Below are 20,809 nucleotides of genomic sequence, written 5' to 3'. Positions count from 1 at the left end.
TGAGCATCATCAGAGACAGCAAGAGCAGGATTAGATCCCCAGAACATCAGACAATCAAACTGTCAGACAGAAACTATAAAATAAGCAGGAAAGGAAAAGACATACAAAAAATAAAAGACCTGTATGATTTTTTAAAGCACCAAGCAGAACTTACAGATGTTAAAAATTTAGTCTTTGAAATTAAAAGCTAAATGGATGCTTTAAACATTTAGGAAAGAGAAATAGTAAAGGAGCAGATAGATACAAAGAAATTACCCAGACTGCTAAAAAGAAAGTTAAAATCATGCAAAATACGAAAGAGAATTAAGGGATCTGGATACTGAAATAAGGTCATGTACCAACTCTGTGTTCCAGGGGACAAGAATAAAGAGAGTGAGAAGAGGCAATATATGAAGAGATGAGACTAATAATTGTTCAGAATTTATAAAAGATATTATTGCTTAGATCTAGGAAGTATAAGTCCCAAGTAGGATAAGTTTAAAAAAAAAAATCAAATCTAAACACACTAGGAGGAAATTTCAGAATCCTGAAGGCCTGGAGAATTTACCTTATAGTTTCCTTGTCAGGAAACTCTGTTCTACCAAAATAAAGAAATAAATCACACAAAAAAGACACAAGATACAGGAAACTGGTAACTTAATATGTGACTGAGGCCAAGGAAATTCCCGATAGATAAAAGGAAATCCTAAGTTTGACTGTTGGTGACAGGCAGCAAACAGTCTGGGCTAGATACTACAATGTCTTGAGGACAAATTTACTGAAACAGCAGAGAATATGGTCCTTATTTAGCCAATTACACAGACAATACATATGAAACTAAGAAATAAATCAACAAACAAAAAAACTGTTATAACGATTTTTATAACAAGATTGTGCAGAAAAGATAAAAGTAATTATGCATCACTACCTGATTCAACTATAAATAGAATACACAGGTAATAATGCAAGTGATCTAATTCATATTATGTACTGAGAGGAAAGGGTGTTGGAGAAGGAGTCAAAAAGAGCTAAAGTCTAATCATCCATAGTGGAAATCAAAGAACAATGCCTAAATTGTACTGCTCAAAAAGGAACAGTATATGTGTGCAATCGGCTAAAAACAACAGAAGGAACTGCCTGGTAGTGCCTGGAGCAGGCAAGAGAAGAGGACAGGGTGCTTTTTATAACAAACATTGTACAAAAGAATTACCTGTTTCTCCTTCTCATCACAAATGTAGAACTATCCATCTCTTTAAATTATATGCTTTTACAGCTTTGAAGGGGCTTCCCAGGTGGCGCTAGTGGGAAGGAATCCACCTGCCAATGCAGGAGACAAAAGTGATGTGGGTTAGATTCCTGGGTTTGGAAGAGCCGCTGTAGTAGGAAATGGCATCCCACTCCAGTATTCTTGCCTGGAAAATTCCATGGGCAGAGGAGCCTGGCGGGCTGCAATCCATGGGACTGCAAAGAGTTGAACAAACTAAGCACACACACACACACACTGCTTTGAAGTGAACTAAAAATTAAATAATGAAGGACAGAAATGGTATGGACCTAACAGAAGAAGGAAAGTTTGCTTTTGAACTGTGGTGTTGGAGAAGACTCTTGAGAGTCCCTTGGACTGCAAGAAGATCCAATCAGTCTATCCTAAAGGAGATCAGTCCTGGGTGTTCATTGGAAGGACTGATGTTGAAGCTGAAACTCCAATACTTTGGCCACCTGATGCAAAGAGCTGACTCATTGGAAAAGACCCTAATGCTGGGAAAGATTGAAGGCAGGAGGAGAAGGGGATGACAAAGGATGAGATGGTTGGATGGCATCACCGACTCAATGGACATGAGTTCAGGTAAACTCCAGGAGTTGGTGATGGACAGGGAGGCCTGGCGTGCTGCAATCCACGGGGTCACAAACAGTCGGACACAACTGAGCGGCTGAACTGAACTGAACTAACAGAAACAGAAGATATTAGGAAGAGGTGGCAAAAATACACAGAAGAACTATACAAAGAATACACAGAAGATCTTCATGACCCAGATAAAGATAAAGATCTTCATGACCCAGATAACCAGATGGTGTTATCATCTACCTAGAGCCAGACATCCTGGAATGCAAAGTCAAGTGGGCCTTAGGAAGCATCACTATGAACAAAGCTAGTGGAAGTGATGGAATTCCAGTTGAGCTGTTTCAAATCTTAAAAGATGATGCTGGAGAAGTGCTGCATTCAATATGCCAGCAAATCTGGAAAACTCAGCAGTGGCTACAGGACCGGAAAAAGTCAGTTTTCATTCCAATCCCAAAGAAAGGCAATGTCAAAGAATGTTTAAACTACTGCACAATTGCTCACAAAAACTCATCTCACACGCTAGCAAAGTAATGCTCAAAATTCTCCAAGCCAGGCTTCAACAGTACATGAACTGTGAACTTCCAGATGTTCAAGCTGGATTTAGAAAAGGCAGAGGAACCAGAGATCAAATTGCCAACATCTGCTGGATCATTGAAAAAGCAAGAACGTTCCAGAAAAACATCTACTTCTGCTTTATTGACTATCCAAGGTCTTCCACTGTGTGGATCACAACAAACTGGAAAATTCTTAAAGAGATGGGAATACCAGACCACCTGACCTGCCTCCTGAGAAATCTGTATGCAGGTAAAGAAGCAACAGAACTGGACATGGAACAACAGACTGGTTCCAAATTGGAAAAGGAGTACGTCAAGGCTATATATTGTCACCCTGATTATTTAACTTATATGCAGAGTACATCATGCAAAATGCCAGGTTGGATGATGCACAAGTTGGAATCAAAGTTGCCAGGAGAAATATCAATAACCTCAGATATGCAGATGACACCACCCTTATGGCAGAAAGTGAAGAAGAACTAAAGATCCTCTTGATGAAAGTGAAAGAGGAGAGTGAAAAAGCTGGCTTACAACTCAACATTCAGAAAACTAAGATCATGGCATCTGGTCCCATCACTTCATGGGAAATAGACGGGGAAACAGTGGAAACAATGGCTGACTTTATTTTTTTGGGCTCCGAAATCACTGCAGATGGTGACTGCAGCCATGAAATTAAAAGACGCTTGCTCCTTGGAAGAAAAGCTATGACCAACCTAGACAGCATATTAAAAAGCAGAGTCATTACTTTGCCAACAAAGGTCCATCTAGTCAAAGCTATGGTTTTTCCAGTAATCATGTATGGATGTGAGAGTTGGACTATAAAGAAAGCTGAGTGCTGAAGAATTGATGCTTTTGAACTATGGTGCTGGAGAAGACTCTTGAGAGTCTCTTGGACTGCAAGGAGATCCAACCAGTCTATCCTAAAGGAAATCAGCCCTGAATATTCATTTGAAAGACTGATGCTGAAGCTGAAACTCCAATACTTTGGCCACCTGATGCAAAGAACTCACTGGAAAAGACCCTAACGCTGGGAAAGAATGTATGTATGTAAATTACACAGTATCTATATGTTAATTATATAATAATTATATATTATATAATATATAACCTTTTGGGAGGAGAATGGGATGACAGAGGATGAGATAGTTGGATGGCATCTCTGACTCAATGGACATGAGTTTGAGTAAGCTCCAGGAGTTGGTGATGGACAGGGAAGCCTGGCATGCTGCAGTCTATGAGGTCACAAAGAGTCAGACACAACTGAACAACTGAACTGAACTAAACTGAACAATTAAATGTAAGAAAAAGTGAGAATTTCTCAATTTTTCCGGAGATCAATAGTCCAAAATAAATTATATTCCTGTGCAAACCAACAATTTTCAAGAGTTCATTTAAGGAAAAATAGCAGCATAAGAATAAAAAGATTCAATAACAACGTGTTATTTATTCCTTCCTAAATATCTTAATTTAACAAAAGATGGGGAATTCCTTGGCAGCCTAGTGCTTAGGATTCCAGGTTTTCACTGACATGGCCTGAATTCAGTCCTCGGTTGGAGAACTCACAAGCCACACATACAATTAAAGAAAAAAAATAGATGTACAAAATCTTTATGGAGAAAATGATAAAGCTTTATCTAAATATATTTTAGAGCTAGTTAGGAATTCCCTGGTGGTTCAGCAGCTAGGACTCTGAGCTTCCACTGCTGAGGGCCCGGGTTCAATCCTTGGTTAGGGAACTAAGACCCCACAAGCCATGCAATGCAGCCAAAAAAAACAAGCAAACAAAAACATAATGAGATACCATTCCATGTCGAAGAGATCAGCAAATATGAAAATAAAATGTTGGTGACACTGTATGAATGGGAAATCTCATATACTGATATGATGACATAAATTGTTGCAACTACCCTAAGGAGCAACTTGGCAATATTTAGAAAAGTTGAAAATTCACACACAATCAGGCCAAGGAGTTCTACTCCTGGATATACCCCCACCTCCGAGAAACTTCTCCATATACACACAAGAAATATAGATGGGAATGTTCACTGCAGTACTGATGAAATAACAAAAAATCAGAAAAAACATAAATGTCTCAATGAAGTGAATAAATAACTTGTGGTATAATCATATAATAGAATTCTGAACAGTTAAAAAAAAACTATAGATTCATGTATCAACATGGATATCCTCACAGATGTTGTAAACAGGAAAAAAAATATATAAGCAAGTCCTAGAAGGATATACAGTGTATGTGTTACTTGCTCAGTCATGTCCGACTCTTTGCAACCCTATGGACTGTAGACCGCCAGGCTCCTCTGTACATGGGATTTCCCAGGCAAGAACATTGGAGTAAAAAAAAAAAAAAGAATACTGGAGTAGGTTGCCATTCCCTTTTCCAGGGGACCTTCCTGACCCAGGGATCTAACCTGGGTCTCCCTCACTGTGGGCAGATTCTTTACCCTCTTTACCTGGGAAGCCAGTATGATACTATTTCTTGAAGTTTAAAGTGTAAAAGGAAAAAAAAAATTAAAAAGTTTTTAAAAGTTTAAAATATGTGAAACAATGCTAGATTTTGTTTAGGGACAAACACATGTAGCATAGATATTAAATATTTTGTAGATGTAATCAGCAATAAATTCAGGTAATTAAAGAAATTTTCACATATTGAGGTATAGGGAAGTCATTCTGGCTTATACATGATTTAACTTGATTTTCTGCTACCTAAAATGGCCTGTTTGTGACTTATCAGACATACACTGTCATATCTGCTTTAATTATTAAAGAAAATGGCACAATGACCACAAGTAAAGAATGTCTATGTTAAGGATTAAATGCCTCCTTTCCTGGAATACCAATGTTGGTACACCTTTGATGATAAGACTCCCTCCCCAGGAGCCAAGGTCATACTGACTTACTGTGAACATGCTTATCTGTTGGATTTTTTTCTTTAATAATTTATTTTTGACTGTGCCGGGTCTTCACTGCGAGGGGCTTTTCTCTAGTTGTGGCAAGTGGGGGCTACTCTCTAGTTGCAGTGCTCTGGCTTCTCATTGCAGTGGCTTGTCTTGTTGCAGAGCACGGGCTCTGGGGCATGTGGGCCTCACTAGCTGTGGTTCCCAGGCTCTAGAACACAAGCTCAGTAGTTATGACGCACAGGCTTAGTTGCTCTGCAGCATGTGGGATCTTCCCGGATCAGGGATCAAACCTGTGTCTCCTGCACTGGCAGTTGGATTCTTTACCACTGAGCCACCAGGGAAGCCCCTGATCTGTTTTTTCTGTAACCTTGAAGGAGTATATTCCTGACCTCTTTGATGTTTGATGTTCTTTATTCTGACATAATAATGTAAAACTGTGCTGAAAACCATGCTTCTCTGCAGCAGCTCCTCGGAGTTATCTGAGGGGCTGTCTTCTGGGCTAAAATTCTCAGTTTGGCTCAAATAAAACTTCTTTTTATTCCTATTATATTTTGTTTATTGATTTATTTCCATCAACATAGGATAAAAGTAACCTCTGGAAAGGGAGCTAGAGCAATGGAATTGGGAAGAGTATCAAAGGGGACTTAACAGTATCTGAGGGGCTTTTTAAGTTAAAGTTTTAATTTTGAGAATATCAGAGATTCACACACAGTTGTAAGAAATAATACAGAGGTTCTATGTACCCTTTACCCAACTTCCTCAATAACATCATCAGGGAAAACTACAGTACATTGTCACAGCCAAGATGTTGACACCAATACAGTCAAGATGCAGAGCAGTTCTATCTTAAGGATCCTTCCTTCATGTTGCCTTTTTACCCACTTGGTTGCAGCCCCATCTCATCCTTAATACCCAGCAAAATAAGAATCTGTTCTCCATATCTGTACTCTCATCAGTTCAAGAATGTATGTAATGTTGATGTATGGCAAAAGTCATCACAATATTGTAAAGTAATTATCCTCCAATTAAAATAGATAAATAAAATTTTTAAATAAAGAAAAAAAAAGAATGTATGTAAGGAGTTCCCTGGTGGTCTAGTGGTTAGGAATTGGTGCTTTCACTGCCTGGCAGGAGTTTAATTCCTGGTCAGGGAACTGAGATCCCACAAGCTGTGCAGTGTGGACAAAATAAATGAATAAATAAAATTTCATTAAAAAAAAAGAATGTATGTAAATCACACAGTATCTATATGTGAATTATATAATATATAACCTTTTGGGACTCACTTTATTCACTCAGCATAATTCCTTGGAGATACACGCAAGCTGTTGTATGTTATTAATACGTCCTTCCCTTTCATTGCTGAATATCTAAGATGCTCTATTTTTAAAAAAAAAACTAAAGCAGACCATCTGACCTGTCTCTTGAGAAACCTGTATGTAGGTCAAGAAGCAACAGTTAGAACTGGACATGGAACAACAGACTGGTTCCAAATAGGAAAAGGAGTACGTCAAGGCTGTATATTGTCACCCTGCTTATTTAACTTATATGCAGAGTACATCATGAGAAAGGCTGGGCTGGAAGAAACACAAGCTGGAATCAAGATTGCCGGGAGAAATATCAATAACCTCAGATATGCGGATGACACCACCCTTATGGCAGAGAGTGAAGAAGAACTAAAGAGCCTCTTGATGAAGGTGAAGGAGGAGAGTGAAAAAGTTGGCTTAAAGCTCAACGTTCAGAAAACTAAGATCATGGCATCTGGTCCCATCACTCCATGGGAAATAGATGGGGAAACAGTGGAAACAGTGTCAGACTTTATTTTTTTGGGCTCCAGAATCACTGCTGATGGTGACTGCAGCCATGAAATTAAGAGACGCTTACTCCTTGGAAGGAAGGTTATGGCCAACCTAGATAGCATATTTAAAAGCAGAGACATTACTTTGCCAACAAAAGTCCGTCTAGTCAAGGCTATGGTTTTTCCAGTGGTCATGTATGGATGTGAGAGTTGGACGGTGAAGAAAGCTGAGCGCCGCAGAATTGATGCTTTTGAGCTGTGGTGTTGGAGAAGACTCTTGAGAGTCCCTTGGACTGCAAGGAGATCCAATCAATCCATCCTAAAAGAGATCAATCCTGGGTGTTCATTGGAAGGTCTGATGTTGAAGCTGAAACTCCAATACTTTGGCCACCTCATGCGAAGGGCTGACTCATTGGAAAAGACCCTGATGCTGGGTAGGATTGGAGGTGGGAGGAGAAGGGGACGACAGAGGATGAGATGGTTGGATGGCATCACCGACTCGATGAACATGGGTTTGGGTAGACTCCGGGAGTTGGTGATGGACAGAGAGGCCTGGCGTGCTGCAATTCATGGGGTCGCAAAGAGTCGGACACGACTGAGCGACTGAACTGAACTGAAAGCAGATATGACAAAAATGCCAAAATTAAACAAAGCTAGGTATAAGAACATGGGCATTTGTTATTTTGTTCTTTGCTGTTTTCTGAACAGATGAAATAGTTCCTAATATTTAAAGTGGCATGCATCCCATTCAGCCTTGTACTCAGGCTACCTAGGGCTATGCTTCATCTTCCTGGCTAGACACTAAGCTCTTGGAGACAAGATAAGCACCCATTTACTGTGTCTTCCTCTCTCACAATGCTGATACATATACGAATATGTATTTGCATACATGAACACTCCTTTTCATGCGTTAGTAGCAGAAGTTTCTGTCCTGACACTGACCCTTGGATCAGATAACTTATACAGGTGCTTGGCGAGAGCAAGGTTGTTCAGAAGGCAGAAGGCCCAGAAAGAGCCTGGAACACATCTGTCTGATGCATAGCTCTAGTCCAGCTCCTGAATGCTGCCTATGGCCCACTGGCCTGTCCCTGGCCTGAATCACTGACATTTATCACCCAGAGCATTGCTTCTCTAGAAAGATTCCAACAGGATTTCAGGAGAGTTATTAAGGCTACTCTGAACTGTTGCTAAATTAACAAAAACCATAAGTAATACTTCAGAGAGAACTGTTCAATATTTAAATAGCACTTACATTAATTGCAATCTAGACCTCCCACCAGGCCTGGGAGACTCTCTGAGAGCAGCACTTTGTTGTTCTCTTAGTTTATATCCCTATTGACTACGCCAAAGCCTTTGACTGTGTGGATCACAATAAACTATGGAAAATTCTGAAAGAGATGGGAATACCAGACCACCTGACCTGCCTCTTGAGAAATCTGTATGCAGGTCAGGAAGCAACAGTTAGAACTGGACATGGAACAACAGACTGGTTCCGAATAGGAAAAGGAGTACATCAAGGCTGTATATTGTCACCCTGCTTATTTAACTTATATGCAGAGTACATCATGAGAAACACTGGGCTGGAAGAAGCACAAGCTGGAATCAAGACTGCCGGAAGAAATATCAATAACCTCAGATATGCAGATGACACCACCCTTATGGCAGAAAGTAATGAAGAACTAAAAAGCCTCTTGATGAAAGTGAAAGAGGAGAGTGAAAAAGTTGGCTTACAACTCAACATTCAGAAAACTAAGATCATGGCATCTGGTCCCATCACTTCATGGGAAATAGATGGAGAAACAATGGAAACAGTGGCAGACTTTATTTTGGGGGGCTCCAAAATCACTGCAGATGGTGATTGCAGCCATGAAATTAAAAGATGCTTACTCCTTGGAAGGAAAGTTATGACCAACCTAGATAGCATATTAAAAAGCAGAGACATTACTTTGCCAACAAAGGTCCATCTAGTCAAGGCTATGGTTTTTCCAGTAGTCATGTATGGATGTGCGAGTTGGACTGTGAAGAAAGCTGAGCGCCGAAGAATTGATGCTTTTGAACTGTGGTGCTGGAGAAGACTCGAGACTCCCTTGCACCGCAAGGAGATCCAACCAGTCCATCCTAAAGGAGATCAGTCCTGGGTGTTCACTGGAAGGACAGATGTTGAAGCTGAAACTCCAGTACTTTGGCCACCTCATGCGAAGAGTTGACTCATTGGAAAAGACCCTGATGCTGCGAAGGGTTGAGGGTAGGAGGAGAAGGGGACGACAGAGGATGAGATGGCTGGATGGCATCACCGACTCGATGGACATGAGTTTGGGTAAACTCTGGGAGCTGGTGACGGACAGGGAGGCCTGGCATGCTGCGATTCATGGGGTTGCAAAGAGTCGGACACAACTGAGCGACTGAACTGAACTGAATGGAAAGAAGCACATTTTTATTTCTTTAAAAATATTATATATTATTTGGCAATGAAAACGAATGATGTACTAATGTGTGCTATAACTACAATAAATGAATCTGGAAGACATTACGCTAAATGAAAGAAATTCGTCACAAAGGACCACATATTTGATGATTCTTTTTGTATGAAATGTCCAGAATAGGCATATCTATAGACATGGAAAATGGATTAGTAGCTTACAGGGCTGAAAGGATAATTATTTGGAGTGTGGTGGCTGGATTTCTTCTGGGGATGATGAAATGTTCTAAATTTATTAGTGGAGATGGTTGCACAACTTGGCAAATATACTAAAAGCCATTGATTTGTACACTTTAAATGGGTGAATTATATGATGTGAATTATAACTCAATAAAGCTGTTACCTACCCCATCAAATTAGGAAATGTTGGCAAGGATGTGGAGAAACTCCATCTCTCATATGTTGCTGATGGGCTATAAAATGGTGCAGCTACTTTGGAAAATAGTTTGTTTGTTTCTTTAAAAACTAAAACATACACTTAATAGCAGTTGCATCCCAGGGCATCTATTCCAGAGGATGAAAACTTACGCCTATACAAAAACGTCTACAAATGTTTGATGAAGCTTTATTTGTAAAAGCTAAGAACAAAACAACCAAAATGTTGCTTTAATAGGGGGATTTAATAGGTGGATAGCTAAAAAAAAAATAAGTGGTATATCCAGAATCACAGAATTTTCAGAAATAAAAAGGGATGAACTACTGATAGACTGAAACAACTGGATGGTTCTTGAGGGCATCATGCTGCCTGAAAAGAACCAACCTGAAAAGCTTACTGTGTGATTTCATTTATAAAACATCTAAAATGATAGAGAAAACAGAGTAGAGATCACCTGGTTAGAGATGACGGTGGAGGGGAGGTGGGTGTGACTATAAAAGAGCAGCACAGGAAGAATTTCCCGGTGATATAATAGATCTGTATTATTGAAGTGGTGGTTATAGAAATCTATACATGATAAAAGCACATCTAAAATCAAACACATGAATTATATCACAGCCAACTTCCTGGTTTTGACATTATGTTACATTGAAATAAGATGTAACCATTGGAGGAACCTGGTGAAGATACACCTAACCTCCATACTATCCTTGGAACTTCACTCTTGACTTATAATTATTTCAAAATAAAAAGTTAAAAACAAAGTATTAGATAGCTTAAGTTATCCACTATCTTTGCAAATGCAGCTTAAAAGCCTGGGAGAGCAGGATGGGTGCCTCTGTTCTACTTCTTGGTCTGGTCTGATAAAGAGGCTTGTCCTGGAGAATACATTTGGGAAAATATGCCTTTCAACAGAGTCTAGTTTATGCTCAGTTCTGAGATCTCCTTGATGTCCTGTGATAGACAATTAAGAACTAAGGATAAAATTAGTCTAGTACATGAAGTAAAGTGAAGTGAAAGTCGCTCAGTCATGCCCAACTCTGTCCATGGAATTCTCCAGGCCAGAATACTGGAGTGGGTAGCCTTTCCCTTCTCCAGGGGATCTTCCTAACCCAGGGATCAAACCCAGGTCTCCCACATTGCAGGATTCTTTACCAATTGAGCTATGAGGGAAGCCCCAGTCTAGCACACAGTAGGTACCAAAAGAAAAATGTTGAATGTTATGCAGTGACAGCTTCTGAGTCTAGGATAGGATAAAACAGTTAATTCTCTTCTCCTCTCTCCTCCTCTGTACACACTGGCACAGAAAATTTGGGCATTCACACATTCATTCAACAAATATTTGGAGCAGCTATTTCATGCTAAGGATTTTTCTGGATTGTGAGGATACAAAGTTAAAGGGGGTAATGGGGGCTCTACAATAAGGGTAGGGTATTTAAAATATCTGGTTATTTGTTCCACGTTTCATTCCACTAAAAGCAGAGGAACTGAGTAAATGGACATCCTGGTCATTTCACCCCTTTAAAGATAGAAGTACCAGGGGAAATGAGGGACTTCACTTGCAGTCCAGTGGTTGGACTCCAGGCTCTTATTGCAAGGGGCCCAGGTTCAATCCCTGGTCATGGAACTAGATCCCACATGCCATAACTAAGAAGTTCACACGCTGCAACTAAGACCCAGCACAGCCAAATAAATAAATATTAAAACAAAACAAAACAAACAAGGGAAATGATACTCTGAACCTAATTCCGACCAGTCAGAAGTGAATGGAGAAATGGAAGTAAGCAGGTCCCAGAAGAAAGTTCACCTTAAAAGTTCCTTCAGAAGGTAAAAATGTCATGGCAGGAAAAGATGAACATCCATCAGCCTTCCACCTCAAGTTATAGAGGGAGGTCAATTTAAACATTCAAGGGGGTAAAAGTGGATATAAAACCTCTAGGGATTAGGGCTCATAGGCAGACTGTCAAAGGTAAAGTTAAAACACCACACTAACAAAAGACTGTTGAAGAATAAGGGGAGGAAATACATATAGAAATGAGAATGGCAACACAGGGATCCTGGCTAATGAGCCTCATTTATACAAGAGTCAGAGTGGAGGATCCTGTACAAAGAACTTCCAGAACTCTAAAACCCAGAAGGATCTGGGATTAGCAAAACTGTAATTCTGTAATTCCAAAGTTCTGCCCCTACTATGACTGCCAACTAAATTTTAACATTCATGTTCAGAAAAAGTAAAAACTAGGCACATTGTTTGATGACTTTGTTTTCTTCTTCTTAGCCCTAAAGAGTGACTGCAAGGGTCACTCTTTTAAGGTTAGGAGCCCAGATTCTGGAGCTAAAAAACCTGATTTCAAATTCTGATTCTGCGATCAATCAGCTAGATAACTGTATAACCTTCCTTATAGGGTTGTTATAAGATTTCATAAGAATCCATGTAAAGTGTTTAGCAGAGTGTCTGTTATGTAATAAGCTTTCAATAACAGTAGCTGTTGTTTTTGTTACTATTATTGTTAAACAGGAAAGAGTAGCATGACTGTGGATCAGAGGAATGACGTCTAAGGACACTTGGCTGATCACACTGAAGCAGATGGTGAAAACACCTAATCATGACGATTATAATAACTAATGAGAACTACATAGCAGAGTATGACTGACAATGCAGCTAATACCAATGAAACGGAGCTGAGAGATGGAGAGACCATGAGACTAAGCCCTGAGAGCATTGCTTAATCCAGCCATGATGGAGAATGATTCCCTTTGGGGTTTTTTTTTCTTACTATGAGCTAACACATTTTCATTCCCCACCCCACTTTGGCCTAAGGCACTCTGAGTTGGGTTTCTGCCACTCGATTAAAACAGTCTATCAGCCCTTGGAAAGGGAAACGGATATCACTTGGAGCCACCACAGGTTAACAGAAAAAAGACAAACAGGTCATGCCATACTATCCTCATTCCTTTCATGAAAGTCGACTAGATCAGTAGAGCAAAGGAATACCATAAGCAAGTGTAACTGGACTAGGAAGTTATTGCTGATCTCTCATGAAATCCTTACAAATAAGGAATAAGATGAGATAATGGAATAAGATGTGGTGATGGTGGCTGGGGGAGAGGGGGAGGCAATAGGACAGTAATATGGACTAAAAATTGATAAAATACCAAATTCAAAGAGTGTTGATCAGAGTCAGCCTCTGGGATCTTCCTTGCTTTATTAAGGATGTCTGTTATTTCCTTTAGCGCTTCCCATCTCTGAGACCACCTGAATCTAAACCTCTACCACCTTCCTCCTGGATCAGTACAACAGCTTCCTGACCAATGCATAGCACCTGAGTGCAGTGGTCATTCTTTATGTTTTTCATAAAAGTGACTGCTTTACTTCTCTATTGAAACCAAGACAAGTCTTCTCTGACTCCCATCCCCCTTCCAAGGAACCACTCCTTTCCCCAATAGATGTTCTAGATGCTTAATTAATTGAATTAATGAATGAATGACCAGGATGAACACTGGCAGAACAGTGATCAAATTGCCAATGACACTGTTACAAGTGAAGTTAGACACACAACTCTTAGAAGCCACCACAAAGTTTGAGGTAAGGTAAAAGAACTCCCCTTGAATTTTATACTGTAATTATATGATATATACGCTTTTTTATCTGGCTTTTTCCTTTCAGCAAAATTATTTTGACATCCATCCATGTTCTAGCATGTATCAATAGTTCATTACTTTCTCCTGCAAGTAGTATAATATTATATAAATATATCATAGTTATATATGCACTGAATAAAAAATTGGTTGCTTCTTGTTTCTCTATTACAATAAAGCTGGACCTAGGAATGCAATGTTTATTTTTACTTTTTTTTTAGGAATGCAATGTTTAGATCACAAGATAGGTGTATTTTTTTTAATATTTATTTTATTTATTCGGCTGTGCCAGGTCTTAGTTGTGGCATGTGGGATCTAGTTCCCTGACCAGGGACTGAACCCTGGCCCCCTGAATTAGGAGCATGGAGTCTTAGCCCCTGGACCACCAGGGAAGTCCCAATGTATATTTCTAAAAGATGTCATACTTTTAAAAAAGTGGTTGTACCATTTTACATTCCCACCAGCAGTGTATGAGTTATATAACCTTAACAACACTTGGCGTAGCCAGTCTTTGCGTGAAGTGTTATCTGCTTGTGGTTTTAATGTGCATTTTCCTAATGATTAATGATCTTTAGCATCTTTCCAAGAGTTTATTTGCCACCAATATATTTTCTCTGGACATCATGAGTTTTTTGTTTGTTTAAATTGCAAAAGACTTCCCTGATAGTCTCGTGGTTAAGACTCTGAGCTTCCGCAGCAAGGGGCACAGGTTTGATCCCTGGTCGGGGAAATAAAATCCCACACACTACGTGACATGACCAAAAAAAAAAAAAAAATTACAAAAGAGGTCTCACTCATTACATAACTAGACAAACAATACAGATGTGTATAAATAATTAATAGTCTCCATCTCCAACCCACACATAAGCAACCAGAGGTGCACTTACTAAGCATGCAAATTTTGTTGTTGTTGTTGTTGTATATTTCATTTAAAAAATTTTTATTTTGTACTGGGGTATAGCTGATTAACAATGTTGTGATAGTTTCATATGAACACCAAAGGGACTCAGCCATGCATATACAAGTTCCATTCTCCCCCCGCCACATCCCCCCTCCCATCCATGCTGCCACATAACATCGAGCAGAGTTTCATGAGCTATACAGTAGGTCCTCGCTGGTTATCCATTTTAAATATAGCAGTGTGTACATATCCATCCCAAATTTCTCTAACTATCCCTTCCCCTCATTCTTCTCCGCAGCAACCATAAGTTCTTTAAGAGGCATGCAAATTCTTGCTCAACTCTTGACAACTATGATTCAGTAGATCACAGATGGGGCATTTTGACAAGCCCCTAGGTAATTCTGATGCAAGTGAGCTATAGTTTCTTGAGAAGGTCTGCTGTTACTCTTGTCCTCCTAAGGAATAGTTGAAGGAAGGAAGTCAGTGAGTCTAAAGAGGTACATCCCTTCTGTACAGGGTGAGTCCATGTACCCTGCACAGAAGGGGTACGTGAACTGCCTTCAAATAAGTAAGAAACTTTGTCTAAGTGAATGAGTATGTATGTTCTGTTGTCCCATAGAGCACCAAGAGTTTGGAATCTAAAGATAAAATTAAAAAAAAAAAAGGTTCTAAGAGAGTTACTTTGAAACAAAATTAGGCAACAGAGCCAGCAAGGTAAGGAACTTGCCAAAGTCACCAAGCTTGCAGAAAAAGGACTTCCCTGGGTTGATAAATGACTGATTGGGGGTGAAGAAGAGAGTGGGCAAGAGACAGTCCAGGCATACACATACACATTCTCTCTTTCCTTCTCTCTCCCTGAGGAAAACCTGCCCTTTATAAATATCGAGAGGAATGTAACCACCAGACAGGTAGTGTGTGTCTTAACCTAAATTAAATAACAGCTATTTGCCCTAAGCCATACTTTCCTGCCTCTATTTGCAAGGCCTAAAATGGTAGAGAAAGGAAACAACACAGTATTTGGAAAGGGCTGTTCTTTTTTATAGAAAATTTGCCAGGCCCTGTCCTCATAATTTTGGACCCATAGATTTTAAAGAGCTTTATTTAGCCTGTCAATAGGCTTTGGACAATCAAGCTCAACAAAAGCCATTTTGCTTCAGTTACAGCACCCAAACAACCACCCTCCCTGATCAGTTAAATAAAAAGCCATTTATCTGTTCTAGAGAAGAATCAACCAAGGCACTGTTTTCCACAGCAAGCTACTGATCCAAGAGGGATGTGAGCCAACTGCCAAGTAACTCCTGTACTCTGACAGAAACTCAGCTGAGCCTCCATCGCTGGGCAAGATGAGGGGGGAGCCCCGGTTCCCACGTGTGTCCTCCTCTTTTCTCTCATTTAAAAACAATCATACAGATGCTGGCTCCATTCAAAAGGGGCGTGTGAGGCCCAATAAACAGTCCTTGTTAGAATGTCTGCTGGTTTCTACCTTCAGCATTTGACCTTGGGTCAAATATTGAGTGCAGTACATTATTCTAAATTTGTTGTTTCGTTGTTAGGTCCTGTCTGATCTTTTGCGGCCCCATGGACTGTAGCCTGCCAAAAGCCCTTCTGTCCATGTGATCTCCCAGGCAAGAATACTGGTGTGGGTTGCCATTTCCTTCCTCAGGGGATCTTCCTGACCCAGGGATTGAACCTGTGTCTCCTGCATTGCAGGCAGATTCTTTACCACTGAGGCAGCCACCAGGAAAGCATTATTCTAAATAGGTGCACTCTTATTTAGGCTACTATCACCAAGGTATGTGCAGTCATCTGTAAGCCACTATAGGGCTGACTTTACATTTGCATATTTTTAACTTCTAACTTTTGTTTTCTTTTACTTCAGATACAGCCCATTTTTCCCCAGTTCATCACCCTTTCTTAAATTGCATGGCTTTGACTCACTGGGTTGTGTGCAGCAGTCCTTTTATTGATCACCCACTACTGTCAGGCACTGGACTTAATATTCCATCTGTAGTCTGACAACAATATGAAAGGTGAAGCAATCTTACCTCCAGTTTACAAAGAAAACAGGGCCTTGGAAAGGGTAAACAGAGTGTCAGAGATCAGGCAGCTAGGGCCTCAGGATGCTGTCTCAACTCAGCAGGAACTCACTCCTTCACCAGCTGCTTCCCTTTAAAGCAAATAAACTGCTCTGAAACAGCGCAGCCTGAGGGCCAGCCTTCAGTCATTCCTCACAGCAGTAATGCTTCATCCTGCTGTCAAATCTGAAACTGTGTGCAAGGTTATGTGTGAACCCTGGAAAGGAGACTCAGATTTGTAAGGCGTCAGTGATCCCAAGAAGGTCACAAGCCTGGACAGGTGGTCAACTTACCCGTTCTCTTAAGTTCGTGGTGCTCGCTGTCCAGGGAGCACTGCAGTGGCAGCCAGAAGTTCTAGCTTCCAGTCCCAGCCTTAGCACTATTTCTCTGAGGGCTCTTGGCCCAGGCAGCTCGCCTTATGGACCACAGATTTCCGTTCTCCTTTCCCCTGGCCTTGATTGTCTATTTATAACTATACTTTCCTTGTCAAAAAATTTTTTTAAAAAACCATTGTTTGTATTATTCCATTGTTTCAACGTATATGGAGTCTCATTAAAAGTCGTCCCCAATTTTACACTAAAGCAGGGAAGGATAAACAGACATAAGGAACAATAATTAGTTTTTACCAAGCCAGCTTACCTCTCTCGGCCTCAGTTTTCCACCTGTAAACTGACCCATTTGGGTGAGACGTTTCAGATTCCTCGCATTCCCACTAGGCTCAAGACAAAGCTAACTACCCAGAAACCCGCAACCCGGACCAGCGTAGTCGCTCGCGCGCTCCGCCACCTCCCTTTCCGGATCTCAGCAGCAGCTGTTTTCCCGAGAGCCTCCCTGGCCCTGTCCTGCCGTCCCAATCGCCCTAGTGGACTCACCGCGCTCGCAAGGTACCAGCTCCCCCGGGGAGCTCGGCTGCCCTGGGGATTGCGCAGCCAGGGTGGGAAAGGCGCAGGACTCCCGGACCCGCGCAGCGCTGGAGCCTGCGCGCACTGTTCCCACAGAAGGCGCGGGCGGGCGCGGCTCTGCCCGCTGCTTACGTGCGTGCGCCAAGAGGAGGCGGCCCTGGCTCCTGCCTTTGTTAATTGTCCATAGGCAGGCAGGTTGTTTTCCACTGGGTGCTCCCTAGAGCGGGCCCCAGCTGGGGTGACCGGGCGACAGCAGCAACAGCCGTGCGCTGGCCCGCAGCCAGAAGGAAGCCATATAAGTGGATGTCGGTGCTGCACCCGGCCCACCCGCGGCTTGTCGTTAAGGCACCTACTCCTCCCTCAGGCTAGTCAGCCTCAAAACAGAGACAAGCAGTTAGGCCATCTGGTAGCAATATTGACCCCACTAAATTGACCCCACTGAATATCTGTGCTCCTGCCCGAATCACCAAACTTTAGGGCTGGACCTTTATTTAATTCTCAGTGTTGGCTGCCCAGGACTTCTGGGTTCCTATCCTAGCTCTCCTGGGAGTCCTTGGCGAAACTTAGATAAATCTGCCAGTCTCCTGAGAGGGTAACAGGCAGGAAGACCAGGGGTCTCCAAACAGAAGAAATAGGCAGCAAGTGTCTTAAAATTCTGTGTTGCTATGACGACACCTGGTTAGTTCCTTGAGCTAACCAATGCGTTTTTCTTATGGAAATGTTTTTCTTAAGCTATGTTAATGAAACTATGTATTTGCTTTGGAATTTGCCTTTCTTCAAAATGGTTCCACCTAAGACTAGCTTTTGGCAGATAATAGCTCAACAAACCAGTATTCATATCAATTAGTTTAAGGCTGGGGGATGACGCACCTCGTGCCATTCTATCTCAAAACTGCATATTGGGGGAGAGGGGCCAGGTCAAACTCCGTAAGCCTTGAGGCGTCTCTCTTATCTGATTAATAGCTTTCTAACAGACATAAAACAGCTTGCTAAAACTAGCAGGTGGGGCCCTCTCCGTCCCCCTTCTGATGTCTGTGTCAGAAGCGTTCTCTGTCCCTTTTTCACTTTAATAAAACTCTGCTATACAAAAGCTCTTGAGTGATCAAAGCCTGGTCCCTGGTCCCCAAGCTAAATCTTCTTCAGAGATCACGAATCCGACATGTTCACCGTAAGCTATCACTCCCTGCACCCCAGTTTCCTTTTCTGTGACTCATAGTAGTGAGCGGGACACTGAATGCACCAAGTATTCAGCAGTCAACACCACAGACAAGGTCCCTGCCCTCTTGGGGTGAGCCGGACGATAAACACACACTTGAAAGTGATCATTACATGAAAAGTACGGAAAGTTTCATGTCAGGGCAACTAAGTCTTGTTTATGGAGTCATGAAAGGACTAGATTAACTTGTCTAAGTCCTCTGATTCTAATATTCATTCTTATTCTCATGTGAATTTTATCATTATTATTAATGATAGCGCTAGAAATATTGCTTACACAGTGCCAGGTACTATACTAAACATTTTATTTGTATTTCCTCATCTATCAGATTCAAAACTTCTCTAAGAGAAAGGTATACTTTTATCATCCTCATTTAGAGAGAAAAACTGAAGCTAAAGAAAGTATAATAACTTTTCCACCATCACACAGGACCAGTACTCAAATTCAGACTGTCTGAGGCCTCAGGTTGCTTAAGCACTAGTCTACACCCACAAAAATATGAAGACTAAAATGGTGTTGCGTCTTGAATGTGATAGATGAGAACAATAGAAGAGGAGGGGGTAGTCTGTAGAGGAGAAAAGCAAAGTTGAGAGCTTTCTTAAAGAGTTTTCCATGGATCAGACTTCACTTGTATGATCTTAGACATCACTAGCCTGGGGAATGCTATTAGGGAGACAAATTGCAAATATGTAAGGAAGAACTTATCCACCAATCAGAGTGTTTCAAAAATGAAATCAGTTGCATGGGGAGAGTGAGCATCCTGTCATTAAAAGTCAGAATTCAACCAGAGAGGCTTACTGAGGATGCTTCAAAGAAGAATACAAAAGTTAAAGACTAGTTTAGGTGATCTCTAAGTTTCCTTCCAATTCAGAAGGAAATCTGAAGAGAATTTGAGTCCTAGAGTGGTTAAGTGACTTTTTCAAAGTCACCCAGGGATTGAAGACTTGATCCCCAAAACTAGTCTGACAGCTATATCAGACTTCCAGTTTGTGAGTGAGGGTCTTGTGAGTGCTAAGCACCTCACTTTATGCTCTTGTGTGTGTATGAGAGAGACCACTTATCCCAGGTGGCTGGAATCACCTGATTTACCTGTTTTACTTTCCATTACTAATATATGCCCTACTTCCTTGCTTGTGTTGAATATTCTGATTTAAGATAGAAGTGTCAAACCTTCTGGACAGATTACTATAATATAGAGGTTCAAGAGGTAGTAGGGTTCCTGCTTCCCTGGATTACTATTTATTTGGTAATTTAAGGAAAAGGAGAGAAGCTGGATGGTATTTTTATTTGATGTTTTTTTAATTCTGTTTTAGGACTCAGAGTTATCTTGAGTTAAATTTCTAATGCATTGGCACTAATTCTCCATCTTTCATCCTAGTCACAAATATTCTGATGAGCAGAAATCTAGCTGTCAGCTTCAGAAGAGGTATTCTTTTCTCAGAGCTTTTGAGAGCTACTTTGTTTTGACTGGAAACCTCTAACAAAGGAATCCAGTTGCCTTTTGGGATTGGTTTCTAGAACATTTACGAAGAAATGGACATCACCTTATCCTCAGGGATACTAACTCAAAGATACAGAGTTCCCTTCACTTCTACCCTCAACAGAGTGATAGATTTTTTAATTTATTTATTTAAGAAAATATATTAACCTGGTTCAAAATTTCAAAGTATATTGTCAGGGCTACAGCTTATTGATCTTTGGATTCTTCTCAGTGCCTGGCATTTTGCCTTGTATGTAGTAGGCACTGAATAAGTGATTGTTGACTGGGTGAGTGAACACGTGTGAATTAAGAAGTTTTAGGAGATAGAGGGAACTTCCCTGTGGACCAGTGATAAAGAATCTACCCACTAATGCAGGGGATATGGTTCAATTCCTGGCTTGAGAAAATCCACATCCCATGAGGCAACTAAGCACATGAGCCACAACTACTGAGCCTACACTCTAAAGCCTGTCCTCCAAAAGAGAATCCACCACAAGGAGAGGCAGTGAAGACTCAGTGTGGGCATGAATAAATTAATTAATTAAAATTTTAAAAAGAAGTTGTGGGAGGTAGAGAATAGGTGGTTTATAGTGGAGCAGCAGATATTTTCCCTGAGGTGCATGGGCTTTCAAAAGGAACCAAGACAGAACTC

General features: G+C 40.9%; 1 protein-coding gene across 11 annotated transcripts in view; it reads right to left on the bottom strand.

The window, feature by feature from the left end:
• Positions 1-20,809, bottom strand: part of ARHGEF37 (Rho guanine nucleotide exchange factor 37) — a 79,511-nt gene that overhangs the window by 39,341 nt on the left and 19,361 nt on the right. For 2 of the 11 annotated variants that reach the window (XM_081495763.1, XM_081495770.1), the window contains exon 1: positions 17,432-17,553. The exons of 3 other annotated variants lie outside the window; for them this stretch is intronic. The gene's annotated coding sequence lies outside the window, so the exon portion shown is untranslated. Of the gene's footprint in view, positions 1-14,239; positions 14,329-16,529; positions 16,652-16,852; positions 17,136-17,198; positions 17,554-20,809 lie in introns of those variants that run through there. 6 more of the 11 variants (XM_081495767.1, XM_081495764.1, XM_081495768.1 and 3 more) reach the window with 6 other exon arrangements.

This window comes from Giraffa tippelskirchi, chromosome 6 (assembly GCF_054371585.1).
Source record: "Giraffa tippelskirchi isolate mGirTip1 chromosome 6, T2T-mGirTip1v1.2.pri, whole genome shotgun sequence".
Lineage (NCBI taxonomy): Eukaryota > Metazoa > Chordata > Mammalia > Artiodactyla > Giraffidae > Giraffa > Giraffa tippelskirchi.
The sequence above is the reverse complement of the archived record's forward strand: the minus strand, read 5'-3'. Positions and strand labels throughout refer to the sequence as shown.